We start from the raw sequence: 25,301 nt of genomic DNA, 5'->3' as shown, positions 1-25,301 counted from the left end.
GGAAGAAAACCCAGCAAGTGCCAATAACAGCCATAGGCAAAAAGAGACCCAAAGTACACCATTATAGACCATCGGGAGACAACAGAACAAGCAGGAATTTACCAGCTACCCATGTAGGTAGGTGTCTCTGGATCCCACGTAGGGGTACGTAATTGTTTTATAAATGTTGCCATACAATACAAGGCTCACTTGCCGCAGATGAGACATGCAACAGACGAGTCACCAGTGAGTGCCAAGAAACAGAGTCGAGAACTCGCACCAGGCGAAGGGGGCATACTGGGCAATAGTGAAAAACATGGAGCTAGGGCGCAAGCTTGCCAGAGTGAGCCATTCGGACACAGTAAAGAGCAGAGGAGGGTTGAAGTTCCCTGGGAGTCGAAAGGATTGCGGGACTCGGAGGAGTGAAAAGTAAGTAGTTGCCAGCACTGTGAGAAGGCGGGAGAGGGTAGGTCCGGATAACATCTGGAGGGAAGACCGTGACTCACTCACCGCCATGGATGAAGGAAATACTGGGACCTGTGAATCATGCACAGAAGTCTTTTTTGATTTCAAGAAAATTTTTATTAATGAGAATAACGGTAAGGATAATGAATAGAAAATACAATACAAGTGATACACTCAATGCAAGAGACATATGCAATAAGGGCTAAAATCAATAAGTAAACTAAGAGAATAAAGATACACAAGGGACATTAGCCCATGAGAAATATAAATTGCAGTTAAGGAAAAGCCTCTATCAAGGCAATAAAACAAACGTATCACTTATCAAAATGAGGAGAAGGGGATAGGGGAGGGAACAGAAAAGAAAAAGAGAGGAGAAAAGAGAAAGAGTGAAGAGAAGATGAATGGGAAAAGAAGACAGGAAAGAAAAAAGAGAAGAAGTAAGATAAAAAAGACGGATTCCCACAGGACCACCCCCGCCAAAAGACCAATAAGAAACAATAATTATGCCAGTACATCAAAAGGAAATTGAGGAACCAACCCTTTGGAAGACAACTCCATATAATCATCCAAAGCCTGCCACACTCCACTAGAAATAGAAGGAGAGAGGTGAGCTTGATCAACAGAAGTGTGTGCACTGCGTAAAAAGGAGACCCAGGCCCACCACGTATGATAAGAAACCGATGAAAAGGATTTCCACTCCATAAGAATAATTTTCACCGCGACAGTCAGGAGAAGATCTAACAACTGCAACTCCAATGGATCTAAAGGGAGAGGAGTAGGGGCCGCCAGTGGACCTAGTAAGATTAAGGGGAAGGAGAGTTGGAGCTCACAATCAAAGATAAGAGAGAGATGCTTCTGGATGAGGTTCCAGAAAGGTTGAAGCAAGGAGCAATGGAAAAACATATGAGGAAAGTCGCCCGCCACCAAACCGCAGCTCCAACATAAGTTGTCATCTTTAAGATTAAGCGAATGAAGACGTACAGGTGTCCAATGGAGAAGATTAATAGAGAAAAACTTAGACTGCATTAAAGAAGGCGCGATCTTATTACGGAGAGAAAATGTACCAATTGATTGCCAAGTATCAGGGGAAATATGCTCTGTAATAGCATGGTCAAAATGATGTAGCCATTTTTGTTGAGCAACGGTCTGTGCAGGAAGTGAAGCAGAAGACAAAAATTTATAAATTTTGGAGGCGACATGACCAGATTTAATCCATAACTGAAAGAGTGAGATTGTAGAAGAAGTAGGACGAAGGCGCACTTTAGCAATAGCTACCTTAATTTTAAGAAAAGTATAAAAATCCAGGTTTGTTAAAGAATGCTTTTGAGCCAAGGTAGAAAAGGGTAATGGATCATCAGAAACACCATAGAGATGGTGGACAAGAGAAATCCCTTTACGTGCCCAATAGGACATGAGAGTAGGAGTGATGAGAAGCTTAATTTTGGAGTTTCGCCAGATCGATGACCACCTAGTTTTATGCAAAGGAATCGCCACCTTCTTGTCTACTTTCCTGATCGCAGCAATTGTATCGAGAATGATAGTACGAGAAAACAGAATATGGAAAGTAGAAGTGGTGCAAAAAGAGGCGGGAGGCAAAGGGGATGCTAGTTCCTGTTCTATGAGCAGCCAAGAGGGAACGTGAAGAGCCGGCGTAGAGAACCATAAAGCACCTTGAGAGGCCAAAAAGGCAATTTGGTATCGTTCCCAGTCAGGAAAATTACAACCTCCCATATCACAAGGACGACGCAAAAATTTGTAAGCAAGGCGAGCACGTTTGTCATTCCACAAAAATTTAGAAGTCATAGTGTCAAGTTCGCGAAAGAAGGAATCTGACAATTTGAGGGGAATCATGGATGAAACAAAGTTAACAATCGGCGTAATCATCATTTTGAGAGTCTGAAGGCGACCCCACCATGAGATATGTTTCGGAGACCATGTATCCAGAAGACGACGCACTTTAAGGATAGTCTGGGATTCATTGTAGGCAGCAGTGGCAGACAATGTAGAACAAAAATAAATTCCTAAGTACTTCAGGTGTGTAGATTGCCATTTAAAGCCCGCTGAGCCCATATGGGAAGGGAAACAATATGCATTCAAAGGGAACATTTCCGTCTTATCTGTATTGAGGGTGTACCCCGAAACCGAAGAGAATAAGGAAATGGTATCAGAAATAGCAGGGATTGCCAAAGCGATATCGTCTGAAAAGATGAGAACATCATCTGCGTACGCAGCAGTTTTAATACAGTGAGGCCCAAAAGAAAAACCTTTGATGTCAGGGTGTAACTCAATCAAACGAAGAAGGGGATCAATAGAAAGGAGGAATAAAAGTGGGGATAAAGGACATCCCTGTCTGGTACCCTGATTAAGATCGAAAAACGAAGATGTAGCACCATTGACTCTAATGTTAGCTTTAGGATGAGAATATAAGGACATCACCATATTAATGAAAGATTCGCCTAGGTTATGCGCACACAAAACAGCACGAAGAAAAGGCCAAGAGACCTTATCAAAGGCCTTTTCCGCATCCAGGGCCACAGCCGCGGCGGGAAGATGAGACCGTTTAGCCGCCCCGAGAATATGACAGAATGTGCGGACATTGTCTCGCGCAAGACGTCCTTTCACAAAACCAGTTTGGGAAGGGTGCACAAGATGAGGGATAAAGGATTCTAACCTTCTGGCAAGGATTTTAGCAAAAATCTTAGCTTCCATGTTAAGGAGAGAGATAGGTCGGAAGTTTTTAGGATCCGAATGATCCTTCCCTTCCTTCGGGAGCACCACTATGGTAGCCTCGGCAGCCGTACCAGAAACAGCTCCATTCTTAACAAAGGAATCAAAAACAGATTGCAATTTGGGGACAAGCATAGGAAGAAAAGTTTTATAAAATAAAATGGGATAACCATCAGGGCCTGGAGCCTTGCCAGAACGAGTAGCTTGAATCGCAGAAACGATTTCGTCGGGAGAAATAGGCCGGTTCAAAATAGAGCGATCATCATCAGAAACCGATTGAATCGGAACTGAATTTAAAAAATCTCGACATTGTTCAAAAGAGGAATGAGCAGAAGGAGTATATAACTTAGTATAAAAATCACGAAACACTTCAAGAATCTCCCCTGTTTGGAATTTCTTAGAGCCTGTGTGGTCAGTAATGGAAGAAATTTGCGAAGATTTGAAAGAAAAATCCTGAAATTTTAACGTAGCCGCCAAAAGTTTCCCAGCCCGATTTTTTAATAGCAGCTTCTTGGATTTCTGAGCTTGCACCCCAATATAGGCTCTTTTTGTAACAATAGTATTATATTTGTATTTTAGTAGTTTTATTTGTTGTAAACAAGTAGGATCCTTAGATTGCCTAAAGGAAGCTTCCAGAGATTTAATATCAGAAGACAAATCCGTAAGTTCCTTTTTAATATCTGCATTACGTTTGGACATACATTTAATAACTTGACCACGGAAAGTGCATTTAAAGGAGTCCCAAAGAACAATTGGGGAAGAAACAGAACCTTCGTTTTCATGGAAAAAGGTATCTATAGCCTCAGAAAACTCATGAACCTGAGAAGGATCATGCAATACTTCGGTATTTAATCTCCACGAACGAGCACGTGATTTAGGGGCAAAGGATGACAACGTAAAAGTTACCGCAGCATGATCGGAGATCAAAATGGGATGTATAAGCGGAGAAGAGGAAGATGAAACTAGGGAAGAATGAACCAGGAGATAGTCAATACGAGAGAAGGAAGAGTGAGGCGAGGAGAAGAAAGAAAAATCACTACCAGTGGGATTATGAAGACGCCAAATATCTTGAAGATGAATAGTGGAGCACATGTTGATCATTTGTTTATGAGATTTAGGAGGACGAAACTGAAAGGCAGAATTCCTGTCTAAAAGAGGATCCATTGGCAAGTTGAAATCTCCACCAACAATGAGATTACCAGAGTGCGGGGTGTCATTTAATTTGGTAGTGACCGATTTCCAGAAGGATGGATCATCAACGTTAGGAGCATAGATATTCATCACATACAAATCATGCTGTCCATCCGACAACTTAGACAACAGCCAGCGACCCTCCGAATCATGATCGGAAGACAGTATCGATAAACCAGACTTCTTTGAAACCAGCGTAATGACTCCATTGCGTTTACCAAGGGCATCAGAACAACAAACATCCGAAACCCACTCCTTCCGTAGAAACAACGCCTCTTTGTTAGTAACCTTGGTCTCTTGAAAAAGAACCAAATCAGAAGACAAAGACTTACAGTAGTCTAAGATTTTCGACCTCTTCACCGGGTGATTTAAACCCTTAACATTAAGGGATAATACATTTAAACCAGGCATAGGGAAACAAAAAATAGAAAAAAAGAGAACCTGAATGACAGAAAGAGGACGAACATCACGAATACAAGGAGCCAGACAGCAAACAAAAGAGATAGTACGGGAGCGTCCATGTAGGAAATCCAAGAAAAAGAGAAAGAAAGAAGAGAAGAAAAGAGAGAAAAGAGGAAGGAGAGGAGAAGCAGGGGGGAAGGCCTAAAAAAGGCCCACATCATACTAGGGAGAACGTGGAAAGGCAAGCAAGGACCCGAACAAGCCCAAAAAACAGTTGAGAACAATAGCCCCAAAAACTACAATAATCGGTGAGCAGGAAAAAAAGAACAAATTGGTAACAATCAAAAACAGTACCGCAAAGCAGCATAATAATGTAAATATACTTATTTTAACTAAAATATCGTATAAGCACAGTAAAAGAACAGTCAATGTCGAGAAACATAACTATATTCCTAAATATTAGTAGAAAACTGATAAGAAAAAAAAGAAAAACAGGAGGAAAACTATGAACATTAGAGTAATGCAAAACAAGCAATAGAAGCAATATATATATCCGAAACAAATAATTACATGGTCAGTAAATACACTACATCTATATAAAATAACAGTAGATATGTGCAAGAAGAGGATAGGAAGAGAGCAGAATAGTAGGAGAAAAAAAATGAAAAAAAAGAAGGGTAGAGAATGATACATATGAAAAAAAACACCGTAACTGGTAAGAGATAGGCAGCAAGAAAATAGAAAAGTATGTCAAATAACAAGTGAAAGATACAAAATGAGTTAAGTAAAAGTGAAAGAATAAAGACCAACGAATTGGAGAAGTAGAGGAAAATAGAAGAAGAAGAAAAGCTGGAAAGATATACTAAGAGGTACCAAGAGAAAAGAGAGCAATACACGGAACGAACAATTGTGGATGTCAAAGAGAAGAATAGAACAAACATAGGTGGAAACACAAAAAACAGAAGAGATCAAGAACATCCATGGAAGGTAATGACGGCCAAGAAACCGACCAGAAGAGAAGAGGAAACCATTCCTACAGAAAAATACAACCAAAGATAAAGAAGGAAATAGGTCAAGTGCCCGAGGCACCAGGAGCCTGTGAAGTCGCCTTTTGAATCTCCATCTCGATCTCCAGCTGGTTGTCCAAGAAGGTAGTTAGATCAGCCGGCTCCTCGAAAATTCTAGAACGTCCTTTATAAGTGATGCGGAATTTCGATGGGCCAGAAAACGAAAAGGGAATACCCATTTCAGAAAGACGTTTTCGAAGATTCAGGAATCCTTTCCTCCTGATAACCGTATCCCTGGCAAAGTCCTGAGAAATGGAGATCCTGTGACCATCCCAAAAAACTTGTTTAGCTTTCCGCATATGAGATAGAATCAGTTCAGTATGCTGATGCCGCAATGGTTTAAAAATGATTGCTCTCGGCTGGGTAGCTGTCTTAGACCGAAACGTAGGAACACGGTGTGCTCTTTCAATTTCAAAGTCTCTGTGGAAAGAAATTTGCAAGGTATCTGGAATCCAATGAGACAAGAACTCTATCATAGATGAGGATGACTTCTCTGAATCTTCCGGCAGACCAAAAATGCGTAGATTAGATCTACGGTTACGGTCCTCCTGCTCAGTTAAGTCTCTGCGCAATGCCGCCATGGAGCGCTCCAAGTGGTTGAGGGATCTGGAGTGTTTCTGGACACCATCCTCTGTACAACTGATCCGTGATTCAGTAGCGGATACACGAAGAGAGAGGGCCTTAAAGTCATTTCTGATAGCAGCCACCTCCACTTGTAATAAATCCGTGTTCGTTTTCGTGGACTGCGCAATATCATGGACTTCATTGAGGCGCGCCAAAATGGTGTCCAGCGTTGAAGCGGCCTCTGACTGAGGAGGGTCAGGCGTAGGAGATAGTGACTTAAGCCTTTTCAACGACGTGCCAACATCTTTTGAGTCTTTAGTGGTCGAAGAACGCCCCATATTCGCAGCCATAAAGAAGCAGCCTCCAGAAATAAAAAATGCACAACCACTTTGAGGAAAAAAGAGAGGAGAAACTGCGCAGACTATACCATAAAAAATATAGATATAGCAGACTGAGCTGAATGAGCGCTAAAATATAAATAGCGGCGGACTTATATGCAAGACAAGTAGCCAAAATAAGCAACACAGCTACAAAAACGCAGGGGAGCACAGTAACAAGCTCGTAGGAAGAAGATTCATACACATGAGAGAGCTGCCCTGAGAGAAAACAGCTTAATCCCAGCCAGGCAGCCAAAATACAATAGAAAAAAAAATATTAATGTTACCAATTGCTGGCATCATATTGTAGACGAAAGGAAATCTGCCACAAATTGCAATGTTGTAGCCCAGGCGGTGCCTCTGAGGAGAAGAGAAATCAGCGCGGAGAGCGGGAAGATGGCGTCCGCTCGTGAGGTAAACGAGCGCCTCCGAGGAAAATATCAAGAGACATGCAGCCGGTGTCCAGACGCACAGAAAAACACCCTCAGGCAGCGCGCCTCATGCTTCGGCGCTAAATGGTGACTTTTCCGCCGGTAGGGGCAGCTGAAGAAAGAGACAGCAGCTCAACGGGCCAGACTTGCCACGGAGCTCAAGCGCGACCCGCCATACTGCAGCGGCGCGCAAGCCACGCCCCCATGCACAGAAGTCTTGCACATGGCAGCCTCGTGTGCAGAGAAAAGAGCGGGAAAGAAAAAGTACAGCCCAATAAAAGGCACTGAAGGGAAGACAACATGATGGGAGATTCACGTTAAGAGTATGAGAGCTGTATTACAACTGCCAAACAGAAGAAATAAACAATAAAGAGAGACCAGAGTAGGTGGAGAGGCATCGGAGTGAGGGAAGAAAGACTACAGGAAAGTGAAGAGAGACCTCAGTAAAGAAGACGTCAAGAAAAGGCTACGGGTTCAAAGAACGATAAATGAATTCAGAGGGACAGCTATAAAAGAAAGAAGACATAATAGCAAACCACTTGAGAAAGAAACTTAGAAAGAAAGAAAGAAGTTAGAAAGATCCGAAAGGAGAGGAAACTGAAAGACGGAACATTAAGGGCCACAAGGAAGGAGACAGCTGGCAAGAAAGAACCGAAATCCAGTTCAAAGGTTAGGCAGACATACAGAAGTGAAAGAATGTATAGAATAGGTAGAGGTGGGCACGGAAATAAAGGAAGACTTGGAAACTGACATTCATCCTAGGTGAACAGCTCCCAAACAGGCCTCGTGGCTGGGCCAGCGGCCCCTGCTCCCGGCCCCGCATTCCTGCGGCAGAATGTGCTGAGGGGGTGAAAACCGGGAGCCGAGGGTTAGGCAGGGCGGCGGGGTCTGTAATGTGCTGTTTCCAGAAGTGGACTGTAATTGCCTGGATGGAGGGGGCAGGATCACCCGCAGCCTGGCACGCGTCTGGATCTGCCACCCCCTCTCCTGAAACGGTCCCTCCCGGGGTGGAGAGCTGCCCGAGTGGACCCCAGACAGCCGTGCACACCAGCCAGAAACGCACAGGGATGAAAACAGAAGCAAACAAACAAACATGAAAACACACATCCCTTCAGAAACAAATGCAGAGCTGCTCAGGGGCTCTACACCCCCCCCCCCCCCCCAGACTTCCCATAACAAGAGCTGCAGGACACCGGAAATCCACCCACCCCTCACCCTACCAGAACAACAACCCTCCTCAAACAGAAAACATTCAGACGCCTCCTGCATTCTGGGAGGAATACATTATATTTAGAAGTCCCTGACCTGCCTGCCTTAAGGGGGGCAGCATTCAGAGCCATGGCAGGAACCTCATTGGTCCTCCACGCCAGGTACCTCTGGTGTGCCTGCATGGTACGCATGCATCTGGGCTTAGTCATGCCTGCATGTCCCTCCCTTCGCTGCATGTTTGCTAATGTACACAAGACTCTACAATCTAACATGCCCGGGTACCACAACCAACTTTATGTGCCTACACTAGAGTGTAAAGTAAAGTCCACATTTGTAAAGCGCACAATCACCCGTAAGGGTCTCTAGGCGCTGGGGGCCGTCGGGAAGATTAAGCGAGCTATTGCCCAGAGTCACATGGTGCTGGGCTAATCTGCTGCCGGAGCCGGGGATCGAACCGTGGTCCCCAGATTCCAGCGTCAGTCGCCCTGGCCGCGGCGCCACACCTCTCCCACAGTGTAGACACCATGGGTGTATGAACCCACCAGGCTATTAATGTTGGCCAACGCAGTGCTTGCTATGTTATCAAAGAGGCGGCCATCAAGGCTGGCCAACTGGATGTAATTGATGGTGAGAAACAGGATCCTGCCAGCCCAGGCCAATAGAATGTATTCGATGTTGACCAACAAAATCCTACTGGGCAACAATCTTACCCCTTTTTGACACTATCAATAGCAACCTTCTGGTCAATACTGGCAGCATCGCATTTTTCAATCCTAATATGGTCGACCAAATAGGTTGCTCACATTACCTTAGAATACCTTAAATATTGCCCATTAAGATCTTATCAGCGTTGGCTGACCGGACACCATTTGTATCAGCCAAATGGTTGATGTGACTCTGGACAGTAGGGAGCTATTTATGTTGGTTATGGATACTAACACAGTTTGATAGTGGGATGCTACCAATGGAAAACAATGGGATGCCACCAATGGAGAACAATTGGATGCCACCAATGGAGAACAATGGGATGCCACCAATGGAGAGCAATGGAATGCCATCAGATTAGAGCAATGGGATGCCACCAAAAAAGAGCAATGGGATGCCACCAATGGAGATTAATGGGATGCCACCAAATTAGAACAATGGGTTGCCACCAAATTAGAATGGGATGCCACCAATGGAGAACAATGGGATACCACCAATGGAAAACAAAGGGATACCACCAATGAGGTACAATGGGATGCTACCAATGGAGTACAATGGGATGCTACCAATGGAGTACAATGGGATGCTACCAATGGAGTACAATGGGATGCTACCAATGGAGTACAATGGGATGCTACCAATGGAGTACAATGGGATGCTACCAATGGAGTACAATGGGATGCTACCAATGGAGTACAATGGGATGCTACCAATGGAGTACAATGGGATGCTACCAATGGAGTACAATGGGATGCTACCAATGGAGAACAATGGGATTTCACCAATTGAGAACAATGGGATGCCACCAATTGAGAACAATGGGATGCTACCAATGGAGAGCAATGGAATGCCACCAAAATAGAATGGGATGCCACCAATGGAGAACAATGGGGTGCCACCAATGGAGAACAATGGGATGCCACCAATGGAGAACAATGGGATGCCACCAATGGAGAACAATGGGATGCCACCAATGGAGAGCAATGGAATGCCACCAATGGAGGGCAATGGGATGCCACCAATGGGATGCCACGAATGGAGAGTAATTGGTTTCCACCAATGGAGAACAATGGGATGCCACTAATGGAGAACAATGGGATGCTACCAACCGAGAACAATGGGATGCCACCAATGGAGAATAGTGAGATGCTACCAATGTAGAAAACAGAGATGCACAACAATGGGATGGTATCAATGTAGAACAATAGGATACTATCAGTGTGAACAATAGGATACTATCAGTGTAGAACAATAGGATGCCATCAGTGTTGACCAACAACACGATGTCAATGTTGGCAAATTGTAAGCTGTCAGTGTTGACCAATAGGATATATACACATATATATATATATATATATATATATATATATATATATATATACACATATATATATATATATATATACATATACATATATATATATATACACATATATATATATATATATATACATATACATATATATATATATATATATATATATATATATATATATATATATATATATATATATAATGCTGGTTAAAAGGATGCCATCACAATTGACCAATTAAAGTCTATGAACATTGGCCAAGAGGAGGATACTACTGACATTGGCCAGTAGAATGCAATATAGCACTGACTAAAAGGATGCTTTTGATGCTCATCACCTGGCAAAATGGACCCTGGCCGTGGACACTTTTGCACATAGACTCACTCCTGGATACTAAAGTAGCTTTTAAATATTATGCTGGACAGCAGCGAAGGCTCGTGTAAAGTGTCCACGCCTTTGGAACAACATACAATGCAGAATGAAAACCACAATTACAAACTCAATAAAACAAGTTGTCTCTCCCTAGCCTTCTCAGGACACTAAGATAGCATAGTAGGTTAAACCACATGCTGCTGAGAACTCAAACTAACCTGAGTGATTTTGCTTAAGCCCTAGTTAGTAGGTTAACCCTGTCTGGTTTTCAATCTGGACAAACAAGGACTACTGAGTTTGGGTAATGACACAGTACTCACAGAAGCACAACACAATGTCGTTTGTAGTGCTTGTCGTAGAAAGGTCACGGTTATTATTAAGATTGCATGGTATAACTGTTTCACATAGAAACCTATTTATCAGGGCTACTGGCATTGTGCAGTAAAAGAAAAGAAAATAATGTGGCATGGCTCATATTATGTAGCAAGGAAAGAAAGGCACATTATAGAAATATTCTGTGGCCCAATTTCCTAGTTATTTTGACAATTTAGCAAATATTGATACAAAATGGATCCCTAGTGGTATAGGAAAAGCAAAGAGTTCATTAGAAAGACAACTCTGCACATTCGGACAATCTAATGCGAATGTTGTACGCCAACAAATAATGTTACTTCTGCATGGAGGCACAAAAATGTCTACTTAGTAACACTGGCCTTTCTAACTCAGAGTAGAATGGGTTGTGTAAAGCATACAACACTGCTCTCAGGCTAAAACAAGTCCAGAAGTACACATTCATGCATGGGTGTGTAGCACCTGATAAATTCATGCCCAGGTGGACTTGCACCGACAACGCCCTGTTCAAGAATCTCTTAATGGGTTTTCTCGGAAGCGGCCTTCTTTTCAGCTGCTTTTATCAGTGGAAAAAAAACATGATAGAAAAAAAACCCGACATGCACATCATTCCTGCAGCAGGTATGAGTTTGCAACGCACAGGAGACTGATGACAGAGTTAAGAGGGGCTGCGGGCCCATCCCAATTGCAGGGACCGCTCACCTTGGTTCCTTGTCTCACATGGTCCAAGGAGCCTGAAAATGATGGTGCAGTTTCACCGATTCATTGTGACACAATGCACCAGTACAGATAATGCTGCAGTTTCAGCGGTTAGTTGTGTCACACTATCTGTCCACTACGGATAATGCAAGGGGTGGCCAGGGGGGTGGGTGGTGTAGTGCTGTTGGGAGGGCCTAGCACGTGGGTAAGTGACCACTTAATTAATGACACAGATACGCAATGATAGTTAGCTGGAAAGACCTCGAGCGGTCTTCCGCTTCTTTATTTATATCCCCGGCGCGAGCCCGCCCCGGGGTGTGCGTGCGTGCGTGGAGGTAAAGGGATACAAAGTATAGGAGAGCCCGAATGGCTCTCTACAGGTGGGAGCAGGGGGAAAATCGCAGCTGCCGGGGGGTGAGGGGTGTCGGGCAATTGCGGGGGGAATAGGGAATCGTGGGTGCAAGGATCGCGCAGGGGTCATGGGGGATCGCGAGGAGGAATCACACGGGGGAGTCACGGGGAAACGCACAGGGGGTTGCGGGGTAAATTCAAAGGGGTGGGATGCACGGGGGTCGTCCATGGCTAAATTAAAATAAAACTTTTAAAAAAAACGTACCTAGCCACCGCCCGAGTCCCGCATCTCTGCTCCTGCTCTCCTCAAGCACATGGAGGAACAGGAAGCAAGCCCCACTAACCAATCACAACGCTGCAGTGGAGTGTTGTGTTTGGTGAGCACCAGGTCTCCCCTGACCAATCACAACGCTGCGGCAGGCAGCGTTGTGATTGGTTATGAGCGTCCTGGTTAAACGCTCAACCAAGGAATGGGGGCCTGGGCTTGTTCTCCATGCAGGATGCAATGCAGTCATTGGGCAATGAGGGGGCAAACCCTCCGCCCCTGCCCTGCTCGAAGAGCAGAGCCGCCCCGCCCACAAAGCAGTAGGAAGCAGCCTAAAATGATAAGAACGCAAAGTTATTATCATTTTATGTTTCTGATTCGCACTGCCTAAAAGCAGTGGGGCGACGCTCCTCCCCGATAGCTGAGGAACCACCCCTGGAAAATGTTGCAGTTTCATTAGGGACCATTAGTTCCTGTAGGGACCATAGACAATGTCCCTACAGATAATGCTGCAGTTCCAGTAGTTCCTTGTGTCACACGATCTAAGGTCGCTACAGATAGTGCTATAATTCAATTGGTTCTTTGATCAGATGGTCCAAGGTCCCTATAGATAATGCTGCAGATCTACTTGTTCTTTGAGTCACCTGGTTTATGGACCCTACAGATAATATTGCAGTTTTTATTGGATTATCTTTTCATGTGTTCAATTGTCCTTACGCGCCATAAGCAGTACCTATGGCTCTTTCACTCGCATTGTCAAACGTCACTAAAAAGCAATGCTGTGGCTCCTTCCAGAGGTGTTGCTTTGTCTATGACCCCTACAGGTAATGCTGAAGTTGTATTGTTTCCCTAAATGATATAGTTCCAGTGTATCCTTGCACCACACAGCCTAAAGTCCCCAGAGACAGGGCTAGTTCAAGGGTTCCTCCTGTCACAGATAATGTTGCGGTGGATTACTGCATCACATAGTCGCAAATCTCTACAGAAAAATGCTGCAGTGCAACAGTTTCGTGTGTCATATAGTCAGTACTAGGTCCCTGCAGATGGGGCTGCAGGTCCAATTGCTCACAGTGTCTCAGGTCCCCCTCCCAACCTGGAATATGCAGTTTCAGTCATTCCTTGTGTTACACCGTCTGTGGTCCCCACAGAAAATAGTTCGGATCCAATGGTTCCTGTTGTTGCAGAGCTTAGGTTCCTACACATAACGCTGCATTTCCAGTTGTCCAGATGTAGCGCGGGCCTGGCTTGTTCAACTGCAGGTTTGCATCTGGTAGAGTTGACCACAATATTTCAGCCCTGCCAAGTGCCACGCATCATGGGTTAACATGATGCTTTCTAGTGTCACCCCCACATTACCGCTGGGTCACCATTTTGTCACGTTTGTTAGTAGATCTGAGATGATAGTGCATTCATTAACAGTTTGTCTTTCTCGCTCGTGGAGCTGAAATGAATTTGTTCTGTCCTAGGACACAATTTGATTAGTTGAAAGTATCAACCAAGTAGTTGAGGTTCCTAAAGTGTCGCACCCACAAGGATGGCACCACATCTTCGTGTCAGCACAGCACGTGTCATTTGCAGTGCCAGCTCCGGTTGGGCAGATAATAGTGCACTTCGCAGGTTACTTGGAACAATTTTTACAAAGACGAGTGGAAGCTGCTTCAATACATGTCCAAGTCAAGACACAGGAAGAGGATATGGAGAAACGGCCAGAGCTGCCAACTTCAGAGCTGGGGATAGTGGTTCGAGACTCTGCTTTGGCTCAACATCCTGTGATTCTGGGCAAATCACTTAATCTCCCAGTGACTATGGACAGCACCTGGATACCCTCACAGGTGATAAGCTGCGGTCTACAAATCTGAGTATTTATTTATTTATGGATGATCGGGTTTTGTCACAACATGGGGTTTGCACAAGAGTGTAGCTATGAATGATGCAGTCAGGACCATTGCACCAGGGCCCAGGGCTGCGAGGAGTCCACTTTACCCTAATTGTGTCTAGCTGATGCATCGTTTCTTAGGAGTCTGGACATGCTGCCCTGGACTCTAACAGACCCATCTCAAGGCTTGCGGCCTTCAGCTAGATTAGCTCTCGGAAACAACACAAGCTAGTGAGCTAAAGTGGTCACCATAAGTTAGATACAACAGCTTACAAACATATAATGCTACGATGTGCAGGCGTGTGTGTGGAAAGGATGGGGGGGAGTGTGGAAAGGATGGGTGTCTGAGATGACGCAAAAGCTTGCCAGTAAGGGAAATAAGTGCAACTTAAATTCACCCTGCAATGTTCAGCTACAGCGCTGTTTTTTTTACTAAAGTACTACGGGCTACACAGGTAACACACTCACATAACAAGGGCAGCAGAGAAGTGAAGTTCAGCAATAGCCTGAAGAGAAAAAGTGCACTCACTCAGGACACAAAAGCCAGAAGGCTGCGTGTGCTCAAAGAGCTCCAAACACAGCTGTTTGTTGACTAATAACAGACACTTTCAGCACAGACTGTTTTAGTTGATAAGACTAAGCATCCTGGAATTTTCAGTTTCACCACACAGGTCACAGTGATATTGACTAAAACAGCACTGGCCGAAATTCGCCCTCGAGACATTGGGTCTTTTGATGCTAAAATGAAGGAAGGGAGTGGTGGAGGTGGGGGGAGGGGGTGTACCACTACTTGTAGAGGGAATACTACTGGAACCCAGCAGAGTGTGTTTGCTGCATCCTGAGAAAAGGGAGATGTTGGGTAGACTGATAAAAGAGTGGGTGTAGTGCAGGAGCATGGAGGAACATGGAAGAACATGGCGGCAGTGAGTTCAGGCTTTAAGAGCCTGAAAGGAGGGAATGCTACAAGATGATTGTGGAGAAGCAGTCATCCCTACCCCGCCGGGGCGGCAGTCCAGACAGGGGTCCTTCCCCTCAACAACGGGGCGTACAGCATCCCTTACCCATCGGACTTTCTCTCTCTCTCTCCGCCCCCAGGAACCGACAACAAACACCCCGACCAACGAACCAGAAGCGATCGCACATGACCCCGGAAGTGAGGCATCAGTCGATGACCCGGAAACTACCACTTTCGGACCCGGAAGCGCTTCCTCTGAACACAACCCGGAACAGAGAAAAGCCGGCTGGAAAGAAGGAGAGGCGTTCCCACCAGCGGACTCGTGGCAGGAGACAGCGGTAGGCGTGGAACCCCTGACGGAGAACGGAGCAGAGAAGGAGCGCGGAGAGGAGGACGAGGAGGAAGACGTTTGGTCGGAGGACTGGTGGCGACCTCCGGAGGTGGCTGGAGAGCGGCCGCAACTCGGACGAGAGTTGCGGCGGGGCACGTGAGTGACCACTATCCTTTCTCCGTGTTCCCTTGTATATAGTGTAAATATCATATAAAAACCCCTCACGAGCACACCACACTAGCTATAGCGATAGAGAAGTATCACTGGCACTGTATATACTCCTGCGCACTGATCCCTGACACAGCCAACACTCTCTTCCCATTCCTTCTCCTACTGGTCCTGTCCCCTCTTACCCAACCGGCCCTTCCCCACGCTCGCTTTCCGATTCCCTCACTCCCCGGTGCAGGTGGAAGTACTCGACAGTCCTTGCTGAACTGGACTAACCCCTGTATTCTCTCTCCCTTGTATACCTCCGAGGAGTACCAGCGTCCGGCACTTACCACGACGACATCAGCCCAGCAGAGGACTACACCCCACGGAGCCTAACCTACATACGAATCAACTCAGCCCTACGCTTCCAGCCGGGACTCCTTCATACCACTCTGTTGAGAAGGACTTTGTAATCTACTCACAATAAAATCCACTGAACATAGCCCACTATATTCGGCCTCCCCGCCTGTTATTCCGGTCCGACCAGCCCACAACCCCACAGGTGGTGTCAGAAGTGGGATACACCGGAGGCATGGAGGCCGCAGTCCAACAGCTCGCGGAGAGCCAGGAACAACTTGGCAGGATGATGGAACGTTTCCTCAAAACGGCAGAGGACGATAGAGGACAACTACATGATGTCCTAAAGGGCCAGGGGACAGCACAGGATCAAGCCCTCGAGAAACTAACCACCGTCATGGGGCAACAAAGACCTGTAACTTCCTTGCCATCAGTGGTCTTACAAAAGTACGTGCCGGGCGAAGACCCTGACTATTTTTTCACCAATTTCGAGCGCCTAGCCCAGGCTGCGGCCTGGCCTGCCGACCGCTGGGGCCACTACATGGGTCCCCTGTTGACTGGTGAGCTCCAGGCAGCCTACCAGCAGGCCAATATACAGGGTCAGACCCCCTACAATGACATCAAAACCTGCATTCTGGAGCGCCTGGGAATCGACGACGAAACCTACAGGGTGCGTCTACGTCAGGCTAAGGAAGGACCCCAGGAAACGCCTCGGGCTCTCTCGTTCCATATACAGGACCTGGCTAATCGGTGGCTGAAACCTGCCACAGCCACCAAGGAGGACATCATGTCGAAAATATACTTAGAGCAGTACTTAGCGTCCCTACATCCGACCACCCAAAAATGGGTGCGACAACACGCCCGCCTAACTCTTGATAGTGCTGTGGAGATTGCCAGTGCCTACAGCCGAGCCCAAGAAGCACAGCGCAACAGGGAGGAACCGCATCCGCGTATCCCACATGGCAGCCATTCCCGACCCCAAAGACCACCTCCCGCGACCAGAAGACCGGATCCGGTCCCCTTGTTCCCCTACCCTGTTATGCCTCGGCCCCACCCACCTGGACCTCAATGTTATCACTGTGGTGGGTACGGACACATAGCCCGTATGTGTCCTCAAAAGGAAGAGCCCATGGACATAGGAATGGCCAGGAACTATGTCTGTCTCACCGCTGAAGTCACCCCGCCGACTTTCCACTGTCCGGTAAGGATTGATGGACACCGCATGATGGCGCTGGCTGATACGGGTTGTCGTCATAGTGTTATACGACCCCAGGAACTACCTCAACCTGTCGGCGCAGTGACCGGAACTGTCGCCATCAAATGTGTCCACGGCGACACCAGGAGTTATCCGACGACCAGAGTACGGGTGCAACACCCCTCAGATGAAGGAAGTATGTTAACCGTCGGTTTGATTCCCAATCTCCCTGAACAAGCCATCCTGGGTAGTGACTACCGTGGTCTTCCCCACCTCCTTCAGGACACTACCGACTCCCTAAAGAAATGGTGGGCGGAAGCCCCGTTTCCCCATGTGTTTCCTTCCGTGGACTCTCCGTCAAAACCGTGCAAGACCAAGAAGCAAAAGAAGAGAGAAAAAAGGGACTTTACCAGTGCCTACCCGGCTCAAGTAGGCATCCATCCGTGGGAAACCGATAGGGAATTCCGCGCAACCCAGCAAGAAGATCCAGTATTGCACGAAGCCTGGAACAGTGCCCTGGACAATGAGGACCCACTGAAAGTAGGTCCTTACTTTTTCCGAAAGAACGTACTCCTGTACAGAAAAGGGGGGCCTCAGCTCCCACCCCAGCTAGTTATCCCTGGATTGTTTAGGGACAAGGTACTGTTCCTGGCCCACAGCCACTTACTGGGAGGGCATTTCAGCGACGAAAAAACGGGGCAAACAGTCCTAGAGAAGTTCCATTGGCCGGGCGTACACGGACAAATAAAGCGGTATTGCAGGGAGTGTCCGGTTTGCCAGAGAAACAGTCGGTATCGTCCCCCCAGGGTTCCTCTCCAGCCCCTCCCTCTTATCGATGTCCCTTTTTCCAGAGTGGGTATGGACCTGATAGGACCCTTGCTACCCTCTAGGACTGGGTGTAGGTACGCTCTGGTGTTAGTGGACTATGCTACCCGGTTCCCCGAAGCCGTCCCCTTGAAACAACCCACAACCCATTACATAGCCAAGGCCCTCATCTCCATCTTCAGTAGAGTAGGGTTCCCTCGTGAGATCTTAACCGATCAAGGGACTCCTTTTGTATCCTCCCTCATGCGCCAAGTATGCGCCTATCTGGGTATCAAGCAAATAAGAACATCGGCGTACCACCCCCAGACAGACGGGTTGGTGGAGCGGTATAATGCCACCCTGAAATCCACCCTCAAGAACCTCCTGGGCCTCGAGAGCAAAAGGTGCGAGGAGATGCTTCCCCTTGCCCTTTTCGCCATCCGCTGTAAGGTGCAAAGCAGTACCGGGTACTCACCATATGAGTTGTTATATGGACGAGCCCCCAGGACCCTGTTAGACATGGCTCGCGAGGCCTGGGAAGCTGAACCAGACCGAACCCGTCCCCTCCATGAGTATGTAGATAATCTCCGAACCCATTTAGGACAAATCAGGGAGATCGTGCGACAGAACATGGTGGCGTCTCAAGTCACACAGAAACAGCAATATGATAAAGGGACCAAGGCCCGCTCGTTTAACCCTGGGGACCTGGTGTTGTTACTCCTGCCCTCTTCCGATCACAAGCTGTTAGGGCAGTGGCAGGGCCCGTTCCCCGTCTTAAGACAGGTGACTCCCGTCACCTACGACATCGAGACGGACTCCAACCGAGGGATCACACAGATCTACCACATAAACCTACTGAAGAAGTGGGAAGGGCCCCGCCCTGTCCTGATGAACACCACAACCCTTCCTTTTGAGGGGTGCCTGGACACAGACCTCCCTGAAAGGAACAAACAGGACCTCAGACATGTCTTGTCCTCGGTACAGTCAGTGTTTTCGTCCCTGCCGGGACACACCACCATAGTAGAACATGCAATCCACACAGAACCAGGGAAAACAGTGAGACAAAGACCCTACCGTATCCCTGAAGCACGACGAGCTGTCATAAAAGAAGAAACGAACCAGATGTTGAAGATGGGTATCATAGAACCCTCCAGCAGCAGCTGGAATTCTCCCATCGTTCTAGTCCCCAAACCAGACGGCTCTACTCGATTCTGCATCGATTTCAGAGAGGTGAACAAGATCTCTGCTTTCGATTCCTATCCCCTACCTCGCGTAGACGAGATGGTGGAGCGCATAGGCAAAGCCCAGTATATAAGTACCCTTGACTTGTGCAAGGGTTATTGGCAGATCCCCTTAAAACCAGAAGACAAGCCAAAAACTGCGTTTTCAACCCCTGAGGGTTTGTTCCACTTTAGGGTTATGCCCTTCGGGCTTCATGGAGCCCCGGCAACATTTCAAAGGGCTATGAATCTGGTATTACGACCCCACTCACATTATGCAGGGGCATACCTCGACAATATAGTCATCTATAGTGACAGTTGGGAACAACATCTACACCATGTACAATCTGTAGTACACTCACTTGGGAAGCACGGTTTCACCATCAACCCCGCCAAGACCACATTGGCGGCCCAAAGTGTGAAATACTTGGGGTATCTGTTGGGGGAAGGGGTCATCCGTCCCCAAGACAATAAGATCAAGGCCATTCAAGCCATACCCTTCCCTCACACCAGGAAGGAACTTCGTGCCTTTATCGGTTTGCTGGGATATTACAGGAGATTCATCCCCAACTTTTCCCAAACCGCAGCCCCCTTGACCGATCTGTTGAAAAAGGCCACCAGAACCGAAGAAAAGTTATTGAATCCCTCTCCCCTGGTGTTACAAGCCTTTGACCTCCTCAAACAGTCCCTGCTTTCTGAACCAGTACTAATCAGCCCTGATTATGCACAACCCTTCATCCTGCAGACAGACGCCTCCGATCAGGGTTTGGGGGCAGTCCTGTCACAGAAAGATCCGACAGGGGTCGAAAAACCGATCCTGTACCTCAGCCGGAAGCTCTTCCCCCGTGAACTGAACTATGCAGTTGTTGAGAAGGAGGCCCTGGCGATCAAATGGGCCGTGGACAGTCTCCGGTACTATTTAGAGGGACGTGAGTTCCTCTTGTATAAGGATCACGCCCCACTCGAGTGGATGGCCCGCAACCGGGGCCACAACAACAGAGTCCTTCGGTGGTTTCTCTCTCTACAGCCCTTCCGATTCAAAATGCTGCACCGAAAGGGGCTAGAACAGGGCAATGCGGATTACCTCTCACGTTATCCACCTCCTTCAAGCCCTACTAGCAAGACAGCTAGGGAAAGGGGATGTGGAGAAGCAGTCGTCCCTACCCCGCCGGGGCGGCAGTCCAGACAGGGGTCCCTCCCCTCAACAACGGGGCGTACAGCATCCCTTACCCATCGGACTTTCTCTCTCTCTCTCCGCCCCCAGGAACCGACAACAAACACCCCGACCAACGAACCGGAAGCGATCGCACATGACCCCGGAAGTGAGGCATCAGTGGATGACCCGGAAACTACCACTTACGGACCCGGAAGCGCTTCCTCTGAACACAACCCGGAACAGAGAAAAGCCGGCTGGAAAGAAGGAGAGGCGTTCCCACCAGCGGACTCGTGGCAGGAGACAGCGGTAGGCATGGAACCCCTGACAGAGAACGGAGCAGAGAAGGAGCGCGGAGAGGACGACGAGGAGGAAGACGTTTGGTCAGAGGACTGGTGGCGACCTCCGGAGGTGGCTGGAGAGCGGCCGCAACTCGGACGAGAGTTGCGGCGGGGCACGTGAGTGACCACTATCCTTTCTCCGTGTTCCCTTGTATATAGTGTAAATATCGTATAAAAACCCCTCACGAGCACACCACACTAGCTATAGCGATAGAGAAGTATCACTGGCACTGTATATACTCCTGCGCACTGATCCCCGACACAGCCAACACTCTCTTCCCATTCCTTCTCCTACTGGTCCTGTCCCCTCTTACCCAACCGGCCCTTCCCCACGCTCGCTTTCCGATTCCCTCACTCCCCGGTGCAGGTGGAAGTACTCGACAGTCCTTGCTGAACTGGACTAACCCCTGTATTCTCTCTCCCTTGTATACCTCCGAGGAGTACCAGCGTTCGGCACTTACTACGACGACATCAGCCCAGCAGAGGACTACACCCCACGGAGCCTAACCTACATACGAATCAACTCAGCCCTACGCTTCCAGCCGGGACTCCTTCATACCACTCTGTTGAGAAGGACTTTGTAATCTACTCACAATAAAATCCACTGAACATAGCCCACTATATTCGGCCTCCCCGCCTGTTATTCCGGTCCGACCAGCCCACAACCCCACAATGATGTAGGGAGGAAAGGAGAGAACGCTCCTGTAGTGGCACGTTTGGGAAGGAATACCCCTTCGGGGTCCTGTGTGATTACAGACAGTCCTTCTGCTGGAGCAGTCAGTGCTGCAGAACCCTGGCGAGAAGGTGGGCTTCAAGTACCCGGGAAGACGACCAGGTGCTGCAGGGATCCAGAGGGTGGGTGAGAGCTTCTGCACCAGCTGTTGAAAAGTAGTGTTGGCATCACGTTTGGAATAACGGCATTTACAGAATTGCTGGTGCCGAGAAAGGCTGCACTGCACTTAGATACTCCTGGAGAGAGTTCTACTTTCATGTGAGTACCAAGACCAGGGCCGGACTGGGAACTGAAAGCAGCCCTGGCAAATTTTGGCAGACCAGCCCATGCCCGGCGCGTAGCGAACCAGCCCCCTTCCAGCGCGTAGCGAGCGAGCGCAGCGAGCGAGCCCGACGGCCACTAGGGGGGTTTTGGGGGGTTATCCCCCCAAGAAAATTTGGAAAAATGACAGACCAAAATGGTGAATTTTACAGCACATTTTTCATTACATATTCAAATTGTATCAACTTTCAAAGCACAGTAAACAGTAGATGATGACCTTAAAGAACATCAGGTTACCCACCCAGTCATATGTATTTATAGGCATTCTTTCAGAGAGCACCACAAATAGACACAAGTAGTGAATCAGAGAGAACAAAGTAAAAGTGCAGCAGATCCAAAGGAAGAGACAGCTTTTTTGACATTACGTTTGTCAGCCTCACTTTCCTTTGCTCCTCAAAGTACAAACAAATGCGTGATCACACGATTACCTCCAAGATTTAAACACAACTGAATTTTTAGTCATATGAAATACCACAAAAGACCTGAACATTTGCTCAAAGTTGTGTGAAAAACTTTGAAATCCACAATTGTCTCAACCTTATACAAACATATTTTGACTTGAACTTATGTAGGTTGTCTATTTACTTATATATTATTGCGGGACCTCCTCTGATGTGTATGTAAAACGTACCTTTTGCCCCAAAGATTTTTACTGAATTTTGACATTCTGTCCTGAATGTTTGTTCTGAATTTTGACCCTTTGTCCTGAATTTTTACACTCACTGTCCTAAATTTGCACCCATGCCAGTTGGTCACCCTAATCATGCTGGTTACGAGGATCGTCATGAAGAAGGCTGGCTTGGCGCGGTGAGTGCAGGGGATGGGACAGCAGGGTGTGAATACTAATGGCGATGGTTTTGCACAGATGTATTAAGGGGTTGTATTGGGCGAGTGGGCGATATCTGAGGGTTACTGTTTTGTGTTTCCGGCCCCCAAACCCTCCAGCCTACCGGGGGATTGCCCGGGGCCCGGACTCACCAGTCCGGGCCTGCCACAAAGTCCTGCACACTGGGAAACCAACGTACCTGGCATCCAAATTAGTTAAGACTGCCTATACCAGAACTCTAGGGAGCACCAACACACTCATCCTGCTAAAGAAAAGCAAACAAAAAGCCCTCTCACATTCCTTCCCGGGCAATGCCCCCAAAATCTAGAATTCAATCCCAATTCACATCAAAACAAACCCTTCCTTTGTGAGCTTCAAAAGACACCTAAAGGATCTTCTCCTCAACTAACATCATAACCCCCAACCCCTAACACCTAGCCCTGATCCTGACACTTCTCCTCTTACAGTGGACTCTTTGTATGCTACTGTTGTCCTGTCACCCTTCGAACTCTGTACCCATATATATGTATATTTATATATTTATACATACGTGTAAATAGCTTGATACCACTCTGAGTCTTTACCATATAGCATATGCTATCTGACTCGACCCTGTCCATACTTTTAATCCATAAAGAGCTCTGATACCATCGGGTCCTACCAGCGCTATATAAAACTCAATAAATAAATATAATAAAATGGTGAGAAGGACAGGGCTGAGTTATGGAGACCCGTATGGTTGCCGACCTTCCATATTGGTGGGGTGGGTTGGGGGGGGGAGCATGGAAACGCAAGCATGAACACTTGAGGTTTGGCCACACTTAGGCAAAGCATGTCCTGATGTATGCAAACCAGGAAATGTGTTAGACAATCAGCAACTTAATGCTGAGACTCACATTCGACCTGTATAATTCTTACACACAGCCAGGCCCGCCTGATCATTACCAGACAGGAAACGCAGGGGGCTGTCAATCACCACCAATCAATGTTCAGTCAAGAAGCTTACAAACACAACATAAATACCAGTCCCAGTAAAAGAATCAATTACTTTATGTTAAAAAAAAGGTTTCATATCAATTAAATAGACCTTTACCAGACCTCTCTCACTTAATTACATTCTAACCAATCACATTAATAAATAATTATTTCATTACAAGAAAAAAACTTACAACCCACAGCATCTCACATGGGCATAGTATCAATAAATCCGATCATAATCTATTCCCTTTACCTTCTAAATCACTGTCGGAATCACACAACAGAAAAAGAGATTTAATTTGCTGCTCCCGAGCACAGAAAGCGTGGGGCCTCTCTTCTTGCAGTGATGTTGAAGCGTTTCATTATCGCGCAAAAACAGGAGATGGTGTTCTTATTAATAGGTACATGCAAACGACACGGTCAGATGGCGTGCAGCGTTCAGAGGAGCCATCAAGATAAAGTTACAATCCCACCCCCCACGCTCCCCCCTATTTTCTTCAGTGTGCCATTCGTGGCCTCGAGCTCGTAGGTTCTACGGCACAAAGGCAGTGGCACCGAGGGAGGTTTCCCTTCATGGACGCTGACGAAAGTTAGGGAGCTGCATTGGAATTTTCCGGAAAAGCAATATGTTTGGACCATTATCAAAACAATAAAATACAGTGCATAACTGGCATGAGTTATTTTCCGTTTCTCCTTGTAAGCACGCCAGATACCCATAAAGAAATTGACGTCACTTTTACTTCTCTCTACAACTTCCTGTTGTTGTGTAAGGTTCGCCATAAAAATCGTCTTAATTCCTAACACAATTTGCCACTGTAAGATTAGTGATGAAGCAATTTAACTTTTCCATCTCAAACAATCTAGAACCTTCTTTTCGGTGACTGCCAAGTCGCAGAGGTGAGCAGCAAATCTGCAGCACTTCTCTTCACTTTGTGTACAGGGCTTGCCTCTATAGTGATGGGTTTTTAAACGTGTTCTTCTAACTTGTATTTTTGCATTCATATGCAAGGAATATTTTATTACTGTCATGTTAAATAATTATGTAATGTTATTGTCACTTTGAAGAGTCCTGTTATGCCAACAAAGGCCTCTGGGCACTAAAAGAAGGGTTATGGATGGAAGTCCTCTAGTGAATATTTATGACCTTCTGAATGATTATACGGAACAAGGTATTCGATCTTTCCTAATGCTACTAATAGAGAGGCCTGGTCTAGAGACATTTGTCAAAAGCAAAAAAGAGCAGCCAAATCTTTGGAATAAGAAGGAGAAGGGCACATCATTGAGGACAAGGTTCTAGCTGACAGTCCTGCCAAGCATCACGCATCTGGTGTGACACTCACGCATTTCAGTGAGGTGCTCCGCTTCACCGCACTGAAATGCATTGTCACGCATTTCGCGACTCGCCAGCTCGCGCCACCCGCGGCGCATGTGCCCGGCTCCTGCTGCGAGAGATGTGCTGCCAGTGCCAGCAGCTGCTCTAGCAGTTCGTGAATAGTTAATTGTGGCTGAGTCCGTGAGAGCGCGGCAGCGCTCGGCGGCTACATTTACAATGTAAGAAGTGGCTCCAGGATGGCGCTGCAATTATTCCTGCCG

The 25,301-nt window shown here is 47.0% G+C and overlaps 1 protein-coding gene across 14 annotated transcripts in view; it reads right to left on the bottom strand.

Annotated features, from left to right (window-relative positions):
- PLEC (plectin) overlaps window positions 1–25,301 on the bottom strand; it is a 1,130,647-nt gene that overhangs the window by 218,140 nt on the left and 887,206 nt on the right. The window lies entirely within an intron of this gene.

The sequence above is a fragment of the Lissotriton helveticus genome, chromosome 4_1 (assembly GCF_964261635.1).
Source record: "Lissotriton helveticus chromosome 4_1, aLisHel1.1, whole genome shotgun sequence".
In the NCBI taxonomy this organism is placed as follows: Eukaryota; Metazoa; Chordata; class Amphibia; order Caudata; family Salamandridae; genus Lissotriton; species Lissotriton helveticus.
The sequence above is the reverse complement of the archived record's forward strand: the minus strand, read 5'-3'. Positions and strand labels throughout refer to the sequence as shown.